Raw genomic sequence first — 13,581 nt, 5'->3', positions numbered from 1 at the left:
ACTGGATAACGTGTGTGTGTCCCAAACCGCAATGGACACTGTGTTTGTCACAAACAACTTTGGACAGCATGCATGTCACAAACACCATTGGACAGCGTGTGTGTGTCGCAATCCCCTTTGGACAGTGTGTGTGTGTCACAAACCCCATTGGACAGAGTGTGTGTCACAAACCCCTTTGAACAGCGTGTGTGTCACAAACACCGTTGGGCAGCGTGTGTTTGGCACAAACCCTATTAGACAGACTGGGTGTGACAAACGCCCCTGGACTGTGTTTGTGTGTCACAAACCCCATTGGACAGCGTGTGTGTGTAACAATACCCATTCGACATTGTGTGTGTCACAAACCCCATTGGACAGAGTGTGTGTGACAAACCCCATTGCACAGCGCATGTGTACCAAACCCCCATGGACACTGTGTGCGTCATAAACTCCATTGGACAGAGTGTGTGTGACAAACCCCATTAGATAGTGTGTGTGTGTCACAATCCCCATTGGACAGTGTGTGTGTCACAAACACTATTGGACAGCGTGTGTGTCACAAACATCATTTGACAGCGTGTGTTTGTCACAAACCCCATTTGAGAGAGTGGGTGTGACAAACCCCATTGGACAGTGTGTGTGTCACAATCCCCCCTGGACATTGTGTGTGTCACAAACCCCATTTCACACCGTGTGTGTCACAAACACTATTGGGCAGCGTGTGTATGTCACAAAACCTATTGAACAGCGTGTGTGTCACAAACCCCACTGGACAGCGTGTGTGTCACAATCCCCATTGGACAGTGTGTGTGTTTCACAAACCCCATTGGACAGTGTGTGTGTCACAACCCCCCCTGGACAGCGTGTGTGTCACAAACATCATTGGACAGCGTGTGTTTGTCACAAAACCCATTTGTCAGAGTGGGTGTGACAAACCCCATTGGACAGCGTGTGTGTGTCACAAGCGCTATTGGAAAATGTGTGTTTCATAAACCCCATTTGATAGCGTGTATGTGTCACAAACCCCATTGGACAGTGTGCGAGTCACAACCCCCATTGTACTGAGTGTGTGTGTCACAAACACCATTGGAGAGCATGTGTGTGCCTCAAACATCATTCGAACGTGTGTATGTCACAAACCCCATTGGATAGCATGTGTATCACAAACCCTACTGCACAGTGTGTGTGTCACAAAAACCACTAGGCAGCGTGTGTGTCACGAACCCCATTGGACAGCGTGTGTATCACAAGCCCCATTGGGCAGCGTGTGTGTCGCAAACATCATTGGACAGTTTGTGCGTCACAAACCCCCTTGGACAGCGAGTGTGTGTAACAATACCCTTTGGACAGCGTGTTTGTCACAAACCCCATTAGGCAGCGTGTTTGTCACAAACTCCATTGGACAGCGTGTGTGTCACAAAGCCTCCTGTACAATGTGTCTGTCACAAAACCCCTTGGACAACATGTGTTTCACAAACCCCATGGGACAGCGTGTGTGTGTCACAATCCCCATTGGACAGCCTGTGTGTCACAATTCCCATTTGACAGTGTGTCTATCACAAACCCTATTGGAGAGTGTGTGTGTCAAAAACCCCACTGGACAGCATGTGTGACACAATCTCCCCTGGACACTGTGTGTGTCACAAACCCCATTTGACAGCGTGTGTTTCACAAACACCTTTGGACAGCGCGTGTGTGTCACAAACCCCATTAGAAAGTGTGTGTGTCACAAACCCAACTGGATAACGTGTGTGTGTCCCAAACCGCAATGGACACTGTGTTTGTCACAAACAACTTTGGACAGCATGCATGTCACAAACACCATTGGACAGCGTGTGTGTGTCGCAATCCCCTTTGGACAGTGTGTGTGTGTCACAAACCCCATTGGACAGAGTGTGTGTCACAAACCCCTTTGAACAGCGTGTGTGTCACAAACACCGTTGGGCAGCGTGTGCTTGGCACAAACCCTATTAGACAGACTGGGTGTTACAAACGCCCCTGGACTGTGTTTGTGTGTCACAAACCCCATTGGACAGCGTGTGTGTGTAACAATACCCATTCGACATTGTGTGTGTCACAAACCCCATTGGACAGAGTGTGTGTGACAAACCCCATTGCACAGCGCATGTGTACCAAACCCCCATGGACACTGTGTGCGTCATAAACTCCATTGGACAGAGTGTGTGTGACAAACCCCATTAGATAGTGTGTGTGTGTCACAATCCCCATTGGACAGTGTGTGTGTCACAAACACTATTGGACAGCGTGTGTGTCACAAACATCATTTGACAGCGTGTGTTTGTCACAAACCCCATTTGAGAGAGTGGGTGTGACAAACCCCATTGGACAGTGTGTGTGTCACAATCCCCCCTGGACATTGTGTGTGTCACAAACCCCATTTCACACCGTGTGTGTCACAAACACTATTGGGCAGCGTGTGTATGTCACAAAACCTATTGAACAGCGTGTGTGTCACAAACCCCACTGGACAGCGTGTGTGTCACAATCCCCATTGGACAGTGTGTGTGTTTCACAAACCCCATTGGACAGTGTGTGTGTCACAACCCCCCCTGGACAGCGTGTGTGTCACAAACATCATTGGACAGCGTGTGTTTGTCACAAAACCCATTTGTCAGAGTGGGTGTGACAAACCCCATTGGACAGCGTGTGTGTGTCTCAAGCGCTATTGGAAAATGTGTGTTTCATAAACCCCATTTGATAGCGTGTATGTGTCACAAACCCCATTGGACAGTGTGCGAGTCACAACCCCCATTGTACTGAGTGTGTGTGTCACAAACACCATTGGAGAGCATGTGTGTGCCTCAAACATCATTCGAACGTGTGTATGTCACAAACCCCATTGGATAGCATGTGTATCACAAACCCTACTGCACAGTGTGTGTGTCACAAAAACCACTAGGCAGCGTGTGTGTCACGAACCCCATTGGACAGCGTGTGTATCACAAGCCCCATTGGGCAGCGTGTGTGTCGCAAACATCATTGGACAGTTTGTGCGTCACAAACCCCCTTGGACAGCGAGTGTGTGTAACAATACCCTTTGGACAGCGTGTTTGTCACAAACCCCATTAGGCAGCATGTTTGTCACAAACTCCATTGGACAGCGTGTGTGTCACAAAGCCTCCTGTACAATGTGTCTGTCACAAAACCCCTTGGACAACATGTGTTTCACAAACCCCATGGGACAGCGTGTGTGTGTCACAATCCCCATTGGACAGCCTGTGTGTCACAATTCCCATTTGACAGTGTGTCTATCACAAACCCTATTGGAGAGTGTGTGTGTCAAAAACCCCACTGGACAGCATGTGTGACACAATCTCCCCTGGACACTGTGTGTGTCACAAACCCCATTTGACAGCGTGTGTTTCACAAACACCTTTGGACAGCGCGTGTGTGTCACAAACCCCATTAGAAAGTGTGTGTGTCACAAACCCAACTGGATAACGTGTGTGTGTCCCAAACCGCAATGGACACTGTGTTTGTCACAAACAACTTTGGACAGCATGCATGTCACAAACACCATTGGACAGCGTGTGTGTGTCGCAATCCCCTTTGGACAGTGTGTGTGTGTCACAAACCCCATTGGACAGAGTGTGTGTCACAAACCCCTTTGAACAGCGTGTGTGTCACAAACACCGTTGGGCAGCGTGTGCTTGGCACAAACCCTATTAGACAGACTGGGTGTTACAAACGCCCCTGGACTGTGTTTGTGTGTCACAAACCCCATTGGACAGCGTGTGTGTGTAACAATACCCATTCGACATTGTGTGTGTCACAAACCCCATTGGACAGAGTGTGTGTGACAAACCCCATTGCACAGCGCATGTGTACCAAACCCCCATGGACACTGTGTGCGTCATAAACTCCATTGGACAGAGTGTGTGTGACAAACCCCATTAGATAGTGTGTGTGTGTCACAATCCCCATTGGACAGTGTGTGTGTCACAAACACTATTGGACAGCGTGTGTGTCACAAACATCATTTGACAGCGTGTGTTTGTCACAAACCCCATTTGAGAGAGTGGGTGTGACAAACCCCATTGGACAGTGTGTGTGTCACAATCCCCCCTGGACATTGTGTGTGTCACAAACCCCATTTCACACCGTGTGTGTCACAAACACTATTGGGCAGCGTGTGTATGTCACAAAACCTATTGAACAGCGTGTGTGTCACAAACCCCACTGGACAGCGTGTGTGTCACAATCCCCATTGGACAGTGTGTGTGTTTCACAAACCCCATTGGACAGTGTGTGTGTCACAACCCCCCCTGGACAGCGTGTGTGTCACAAACATCATTGGACAGCGTGTGTTTGTCACAAAACCCATTTGTCAGAGTGGGTGTGACAAACCCCATTGGACAGCGTGTGTGTGTCTCAAGCGCTATTGGAAAATGTGTGTTTCATAAACCCCATTTGATAGCGTGTATGTGTCACAAACCCCATTGGACAGTGTGCGAGTCACAACCCCCATTGTACTGAGTGTGTGTGTCACAAACACCATTGGAGAGCATGTGTGTGCCTCAAACATCATTCGAACGTGTGTATGTCACAAACCCCATTGGATAGCATGTGTATCACAAACCCTACTGCACAGTGTGTGTGTCACAAAAACCACTAGGCAGCGTGTGTGTCACGAACCCCATTGGACAGCGTGTGTATCACAAGCCCCATTGGGCAGCGTGTGTGTCGCAAACATCATTGGACAGTTTGTGCGTCACAAACCCCCTTGGACAGCGAGTGTGTGTAACAATACCCTTTGGACAGCGTGTTTGTCACAAACCCCATTAGGCAGCGTGTTTGTCACAAACTCCATTGGACAGCGTGTGTGTCACAAAGCCTCCTGTACAATGTGTCTGTCACAAAACCCCTTGGACAACATGTGTTTCACAAACCCCATGGGACAGCGTGTGTGTGTCACAATCCCCATTGGACAGCCTGTGTGTCACAATTCCCATTTGACAGTGTGTCTATCACAAACCCTATTGGAGAGTGTGTGTGTCAAAAACCCCACTGGACAGCATGTGTGACACAATCTCCCCTGGACACTGTGTGTGTCACAAACCCCATTTGACAGCGTGTGTTTCACAAACACCTTTGGACAGCGCGTGTGTGTCACAAACCCCATTAGAAAGTGTGTGTGTCACAAACCCAACTGGATAACGTGTGTGTGTCCCAAACCGCAATGGACACTGTGTTTGTCACAAACAACTTTGGACAGCATGCATGTCACAAACACCATTGGACAGCGTGTGTGTGTCGCAATCCCCTTTGGACAGTGTGTGTGTGTCACAAACCCCATTGGACAGAGTGTGTGTCACAAACCCCTTTGAACAGCGTGTGTGTCACAAACACCGTTGGGCAGCGTGTGTTTGGCACAAACCCTATTAGACAGACTGGGTGTTACAAACGCCCCTGGACTGTGTTTGTGTGTCACAAACCCCATTGGACAGCGTGTGTGTGTAACAATACCCATTCGACATTGTGTGTGTCACAAACCCCATTGGACAGAGTGTGTGTGACAAACCCCAATGCACAGCGCATGTGTACCAAACCCCCATGGACACTGTGTGTGTCATAAACTCCATTGGACAGAGTGTGTGTGACAAACCCCATTAGATAGTGTGTGTGTGTCACAATCCCCATTGGACAGTGTGTGTGTCACAAACACTATTGGACAGCGTGTGTGTCACAAACATCATTTGACAGCGTGTGTTTGTCACAAACCCCATTTGAGAGAGTGGGTGTGACAAACCCCATTGGACAGTGTGTGTGTCACAATCCCCCCTGGACATTGTGTGTGTCACAAACCCCATTTCACACCGTGTGTGTCACAAACACTATTGGGCAGCGTGTGTATGTCACAAAACCTATTGAACAGCGTGTGTGTCACAAACCCCACTGGACAGCGTGTGTGTCACAATCCCCATTGGACAGTGTGTGTGTTTCACAAACCCCATTGGACAGTGTGTGTGTCACAACCCCCCCTGGACAGCGTGTGTGTCACAAACATCATTGGACAGCGTGTGTTTGTCACAAAACCCATTTGTCAGAGTGGGTGTGACAAACCCCATTGGACAGCGTGTGTGTGTCTCAAGCGCTATTGGAAAATGTGTGTTTCATAAACCCCATTTGATAGCGTGTATGTGTCACAAACCCCATTGGACAGTGTGCGAGTCACAACCCCCATTGTACTGAGTGTGTGTGTCACAAACACCATTGGAGAGCATGTGTGTGCCTCAAACATCATTCGAACGTGTGTATGTCACAAACCCCATTGGATAGCATGTGTATCACAAACCCTACTGCACAGTGTGTGTGTCACAAAAACCACTAGGCAGCGTGTGTGTCACGAACCCCATTGGACAGCGTGTGTATCACAAGCCCCATTGGGCAGCGTGTGTGTCGCAAACATCATTGGACAGTTTGTGCGTCACAAACCCCCTTGGACAGCGAGTGTGTGTAACAATACCCTTTGGACAGCGTGTTTGTCACAAACCCCATTAGGCAGCATGTTTGTCACAAACTCCATTGGACAGCGTGTGTGTCACAAAGCCTCCTGTACAATGTGTCTGTCACAAAACCCCTTGGACAACATGTGTTTCACAAACCCCATGGGACAGCGTGTGTGTGTCACAATCCCCATTGGACAGCCTGTGTGTCACAATTCCCATTTGACAGTGTGTCTATCACAAACCCTATTGGAGAGTGTGTGTGTCAAAAACCCCACTGGACAGCATGTGTGACACAATCTCCCCTGGACACTGTGTGTGTCACAAACCCCATTTGACAGCGTGTGTTTCACAAACACCTTTGGACAGCGCGTGTGTGTCACAAACCCCATTAGAAAGTGTGTGTGTCACAAACCCAACTGGATAACGTGTGTGTGTCCCAAACCGCAATGGACACTGTGTTTGTCACAAACAACTTTGGACAGCATGCATGTCACAAACACCATTGGACAGCGTGTGTGTGTCGCAATCCCCTTTGGACAGTGTGTGTGTGTCACAAACCCCATTGGACAGAGTGTGTGTCACAAACCCCTTTGAACAGCGTGTGTGTCACAAACACCGTTGGGCAGCGTGTGTTTGGCACAAACCCTATTAGACAGACTGGGTGTTACAAACGCCCCTGGACTGTGTTTGTGTGTCACAAACCCCATTGGACAGCGTGTGTGTGTAACAATACCCATTCGACATTGTGTGTGTCACAAACCCCATTGGACAGAGTGTGTGTGACAAACCCCATTGCACAGCGCATGTGTACCAAACCCCCATGGACACTGTGTGTGTCATAAACTCCATTGGACAGAGTGTGTGTGACAAACCCCATTAGATAGTGTGTGTGTGTCACAATCCCCATTGGACAGTGTGTGTGTCACAAACACTATTGGACAGCGTGTGTGTCACAAACATCATTTGACAGCGTGTGTTTGTCACAAACCCCATTTGAGAGAGTGGGTGTGACAAACCCCATTGGACAGTGTGTGTGTCACAATCCCCCCTGGACATTGTGTGTGTCACAAACCCCATTTCACACCGTGTGTGTCACAAACACTATTGGGCAGCGTGTGTATGTCACAAAACCTATTGAACAGCGTGTGTGTCACAAACCCCACTGGACAGCGTGTGTGTCACAATCCCCATTGGACAGTGTGTGTGTTTCACAAACCCCATTGGACAGTGTGTGTGTCACAACCCCCCCTGGACAGCGTGTGTGTCACAAACATCATTGGACAGCGTGTGTTTGTCACAAAACCCATTTGTCAGAGTGGGTGTGACAAACCCCATTGGACAGCGTGTGTGTGTCACAAGCGCTATTGGAAAATGTGTGTTTCATAAACCCCATTTGATAGCGTGTATGTGTCACAAACCCCATTGGACAGTGTGCGAGTCACAACCCCCATTGTACTGAGTGTGTGTGTCACAAACACCATTGGAGAGCATGTGTGTGCCTCAAACATCATTCGAACGTGTGTATGTCACAAACCCCATTGGATAGCATGTGTATCACAAACCCTACTGCACAGTGTGTGTGTCACAAAAACCACTAGGCAGCGTGTGTGTCACGAACCCCATTGGACAGCGTGTGTATCACAAGCCCCATTGGGCAGCGTGTGTGTCGCAAACATCATTGGACAGTTTGTGCGTCACAAACCCCCTTGGACAGCGAGTGTGTGTAACAATACCCTTTGGACAGCGTGTTTGTCACAAACCCCCCTGGACAGTGTGTCTGTCACAAACCCCATTGGATAGCATGCGTATCACAAAACCAATGGGACAGAGTGTGTGTGTCACAATACCCATTGGGCAGCCTGTCTGTCACAAACCCCATTGGACAGTGTGTGTGTCACAATCCTCATTGGACAACGTGTGTGTGTCACAACAGCCATTGGAGAGTGTGTGAGGCACAAAGCCCTCTGGACAGCATGTGTGTCACAAACAACCCTGGAGAGTCTCTGTGTCACAAACTCCATTTGACTGCGGTGTGTCACAAACCTCATTGGACAGTGTGTGTGTCACAAACCCCCCAGGACACTGTGTGTGTCACAATCCCCATTGGACAGTGTCTGTGTCACAAATCCCATTGGACAGTGTGTGTATCACAATCCCCATTGGCCAGCTTGTGTGTCACAAACCCCAATAGACAGTGCATGTGTCACAAACCCCATTGGACAGGGTGTGTGTGTCCCAATCCCCATTGGATAGTCTCTGTTTCACAAACCCCACTGGACAGAGTGTGTGTGTCACAAACCCCATTGGACAGTGTGGGTGTCACAGTCCCCAATGGGCAGCATGTGTGTCACAAACCCCATTGGACAGTGCGTGTGTCACGAACCCCCCTGGACAGTGTGTCTGTCACAAACCCCTTTTGACAGCGAGTGTGTCAGAAACGCCATTGGAAAATGTGTGTGTCACAAACCCCATTGGACAGCGTGTGTGTGTCTCAATACCCATTGGAAAGTGTGTGTGTCACAAACCCCATTGGACAGTGTGTGTCTCACGAATCCCACTGGACAGCGTGTGTGTTACGAACCCCATTAAACAGCGTGTGTGTCACAACCCCCATTGGTCAGTCTGTGTGTCACAAACCCCCCTGGACAGTGTGTGTGTCACAAACCCCATTGGAATGTGTGTGTGTCACAAACCCCTTTGGACAGAGTGGGTGTGACAAACCCCATTGTATAGTGCATGTGTCACAATCCCCTCTGGACAGTGTGTGTGTCACAATCTCCATTAGACAGCGTGTGTGTCACAAACACCATTGGACATTGTGTGTGTCGGAAACGCAGCCGGACAGTGTGTGTGTCACAAACCCCATTGGACAGTGTGTGTGTCACAGAACCCTCTGGACAGCGTGTGTGTCACAATCTCCTCTGGAGAGTCTCTGTTTCACAAATCCCATTGGACAGCGTGTGTGTCACAAACCGCCCTGGGCAGTGTGCATGTCACAAACCCCATTTGACACCGTGTGTTTCACAAACCCCATTTTACAGTGTGTGTGTCACAAACCCCATTGGACAGCGTGTGTGTGTCACAATCCTCATTGGAAAGTGTATGTGTCACAAACAACATTAGACAGAGTGTGTGTCACAAACCCCATTGGACAGCCTGTGTGTCACAAACACCATTGGACAGCGTGTGTGTGTCACAATCCCCATTTGACAGTGTGTGTGTCACAAACAACATTGGACACCGTGCGTATGTCACAGACCCGATTGGAAATTGTGTGTGTCACAAACCACATTGGATAGCGTGTGTGTGTCACAAACCCTATTGGACAGCGTGTATGTCACAAGCCATATTGGACAGAGTGTGTGTAACAAACCCCACTGGACAGCGTGTGTGTGTCATAATACCCATTTTACAGTGTGTGTGTCACAAACCTCATTGGACAGAGTGTGTGTGACAAACCCCATTGGACAGAGTGTGTGTCACAATCCCCATTGGACAACGTGAGTGTCACAAACTCCCGTGGACACTGTCTGTGTCAAAAACTCCATTTGAACTGCGTGTGTGTTAGAAACCCCATTGGAAAATGTGTGTGTCACAAACCCTACTGGACAGTGTGTGTTTCACAAACGCCACTGGACAGAGTGTTTGTCATGAACCGCATTGGACATCGTGTGTGTCACAAACGCCATTGGACAGCATGCGTGTCACAAACACCATTGGACAGCACGTGTGTGTCACAATCCCCATTGGACAGCATGTGTATCACAAACGCCATTGGACCTTGTTTGTGTCACAATCCTCATTGGACAGTGTGTGTGTGTCACAATCCCCATTGGACAGAGTGTGTGTGTCACAAACCCCATTGCACAGCGTATGTGTCACAACCCCCCCTGTACAATGTGTGTGTCACAAACCCCATTGGACAGCATGCGTATCACAGACCCCATGGGACAGCGTGTGTGTGTCACAATCCCCATTAGACAGAGTGTGTGTGTCACAAAAAGCATTGGACAGCGTGTATGTTCACAAATAGCATTGGACAGCATGTATTTGTCACAAACCCCATTGGACAGTGTGTGTGCCACAAAACCCATTGGAAAGTGTGTTTCTCATAAACCACATTGGAGAGCGTGTGTGTTTCACAAACCCCATTGGACAGCGTGTGTGTGTCACAAACCCCATAGGAAAGCGTGTGTGTCACAATCCCCACTGGCCAGTGTGTGTGTCACGAACCCCATTGGACAGAGTGTGTGTGTCACAAACCCCATTTTACAGCGATTGTTTCATAAACCCCCCCGGACAGTGTGTGTGTCACAAAACCCATTGGACAGCATGCGTGTCACAAACACCATTGGACAGCGTGTGTATCTCTCAATCCCCATTGGACAGCGTGTGTGTGTCAAAATCCCCAGTGGACAGCATGTGTGTGACAAACCCCATTGGACAGCGTGTGTGTGTCACAAACCCCTCTGGACAGCGCATGTGTCACAAACACCCCTGGAGAGTCTCTGTGTCACAAACACCATTGGACAGCGTGTGCGTCACAAACCCCCCGGAACAGTGTATGTGTCACAAACCCCATTGGAAAGTGTGTGTGTCATAAACCTTATTGGACAGCGTCTGTGTCACGAACCCCATTGGACAGCATGTGTGTCACAAACCCCATTGGAAAGTGTGTGTGTCATAAACCTTATTGGACAGCGTGTGTGTCACGAACCCCATTGGACAGCGTGTGTGTCACAAACCGCATTGGAAAGTGTGTGTGTCGCAAACCCTATTGGACAGCGTATGTGTCACGAACCCCGTTGGACCACGTGTGTGTCACAAACCCCATTGGACAGCATGTGTGTGCCACAATCCCCATTGGACAGTGTGTGTGTCACAAACCCCATTGAACAGTGTGTGTGTCCAAACCCCATTGGAGAGCGTGTGTGAGTCAAAATACCCTGTCCAAAATACGCTGTCCAGGACAGAGTGTGTGTGTCAGAAACCCCATTGGACAGCGTGTGTGTCACAAACTCACCTGGACAGCGTGTGTGTTCCAAACCCAGTGGAAAGTGTGTGTGTCACAAACCCCATTGGACAGTTTGTGTGTCACAAAACACACTGGACAGCATGTGTGTCACTATCCCCATTGGACAACGTGTGTTTCACAAGCCCATTGGATAGATTGTGTGTGTCACAACCCCCATTGGACAGCGTGTGTGTGTCAAAATCTCCACTGGACAGCGTGTGTGTCACAAACCCCATTGGACAGAGTTTGTGTGTCACAAACACCATTGGACAGCATGTGTGTTTTCACAATCCCCATTGGACAGTGTGCGTCTCACAATCCCCATTGGACAGTGTGTGTTTCACAAACCCCATTGGACAGCGTCTGTGTGTCACAATCGCCATTGGTCAGTGTGTGTGTCATAAACCTCATTGGACAGAGTGTATGTGACAAACCCCTTTAAACAGTGTGTGTGTCTCAAACCCCCCTGGACAGTCTTTGTGTCACATCACCCATTGGACAGAGTGTGTGTCAGAAACCCCATTGGACAGTATGCGTGTCACAAACACCAATAGACAGCGTGTGTGTGTTACAATCCCCATTGGACAGCGTGCGTGTCACAAACCCCATTGAACATTGTGTGTGTCACGAACACCATTGGACAGCGTGTGTGTCACAAACCCCCCTCGACAGTGTGTGTGTCGCAATCCCCATTTGACACCGTGTGTGTCACAAACCCCATTTGACACCGTGTGTGTCACAAACACCATTGGACAGCGTGTGTGTGTCACAAACCCAATTAGACAGTGTGTGTGTTGTGGGAAACTGCAGCGGGTATGTGGAATCCTTGACAGAAAATATGAAACTAGAGATCAGCCTTGAGATATTAAGATTTGCCCTTGAGAAGGATGGGAGTAAAAGAGTATCCGGAGAGAGGAGAGATGTACCCGTGAGAGAGAAAGGGATGGAAGAATAACATGGATGATAGAAAAATTAACCAATGAGATGTTAGTGCTGTAACTTGTAACCAATAGTGAAAAGACACATGAACTGATTGAATTGTATAAAAATGCACTTGTAGCAATAAATGGCACTCCATTTCTTTCATCTTGAAAGAACTTGGTCCATGTCATTTGTCTGTCTCAACCGCGTCATATGGTGACCCCGACGTGATCCTGCCTGAAGAGGATCTCGCATGACAAGGTGACAGCGTGAAGCTGTGAACAGCTGGAGAAGAGCTGTGGAGACGGAGCCCAGTACAGCTGATAAGAGCAGCCGAGGAGAGCTGCCGAAGGTCCGGAACGTTGAAAAGACACCTTGCTAGGGAGCAGGTGAGCTACCGGGAACAGGGGGGGTGAAACTTATCTAAAGAAGAGGGTACTATATTATCTACATGGAAGCTGCTTCTGAAGAAGCAGGGTGTTAGCCTTCCAGAACTGACTTTAAGAAAAATGTTACTATGGGGCAAAGCACAAGGTATAGAGGTTAATCCTGTGACAGCATTTAGTGTGTCACAATGGATGGACTTGGGGGATAAACTGCTTGACAGTGCTACTCAAGGGTCCAAGGAAGCATCTGAACTGTTAACGACGTGGTGCTTGTTATCAGATACTCTGAAAGAGTTAAAACAGCAACAGGCAGAGGCGGCGGAGGGGGATGGTCTTCCTGGCTCTCCTGGGCCAGATTCGGAGGAAAAGGCAAGATTAAGTACTACTCCAACCTCCCCTGTTACTAAGGATTCGTCAAAACCACCCAAGTCCGTATTATCTGACACGGATAAGGATCCGCGGCACTTTCTTGGAAAGTTAAAAGGAGTAAAGAAGGAGCATACGTATGTGTGGCTCCGAGGTCAGAAAAAAATTATGAAAGACTCATATACATGTGTGTGGCCCCGAGATCAGATAAAAGCTATGAAAGACTCACATGAAAAAACAGCGTTGGGTTATGTGCGATCTCGGGAGGGGCCCTCGAAACACCGGTCGGAGCAATGCGTTCGGCCGACCGCTCCGCTGTCATCAATCACGGCTCGAACCTCTCCTCTACCATCATCAACCGCGGTTCCGCCGTCTGCGTCACCGCCATTGATCACAGTTCAACCCTCTGCCCCGCCGCTATCAGTTGTGGAAGAAAAAAATGGAC

This window comes from Columba livia, unplaced genomic scaffold (genome assembly GCF_036013475.1).
Source record: "Columba livia isolate bColLiv1 breed racing homer unplaced genomic scaffold, bColLiv1.pat.W.v2 Scaffold_106, whole genome shotgun sequence".
Taxonomy (NCBI): Eukaryota; Metazoa; Chordata; class Aves; order Columbiformes; family Columbidae; genus Columba; species Columba livia.
Note: the sequence above shows the minus strand (reverse complement) of the source record.